Here is a 361-nt window from a genome sequence, read left to right on the forward strand (position 1 = left end):
GCAAGGGGCCTGCGCGGGGAACATGGTGGCCAAGCTCTGGCAGCGATTCCTCCCCAGCAGCTCCGTGGCGCTGGCAGGCGGGAGAGGGGCTTAGGCCAGTGGCCACAGGGCAGAGGGAGCCAAGCTGGGCTTGGGGCTTTGCTGGTGCCTCCCGCTTGTGCCACGCCGGAGGGTGCAGATGGACGCATCCAGCTCCTCTGCAGCACAACCCTCCGTGATCGGAGTCTGTATCTTTGATCAGCCTTTGATCAGCCTCCTCGCCACAGCTGGGGAAGGTCAAGGCCATTAGAAACCTCCCTGATTTAGGATTTCATCAATCTCCCCCTGTAGCTGCCCGCATCCTTCGTTAGCCCCCGTAACA

This window comes from Egretta garzetta, unplaced genomic scaffold, assembly GCF_000687185.1.
Source record: "Egretta garzetta isolate BGI_Z169 unplaced genomic scaffold, ASM68718v1 scaffold19, whole genome shotgun sequence".
NCBI classification, from domain to species: Eukaryota; Metazoa; Chordata; class Aves; order Pelecaniformes; family Ardeidae; genus Egretta; species Egretta garzetta.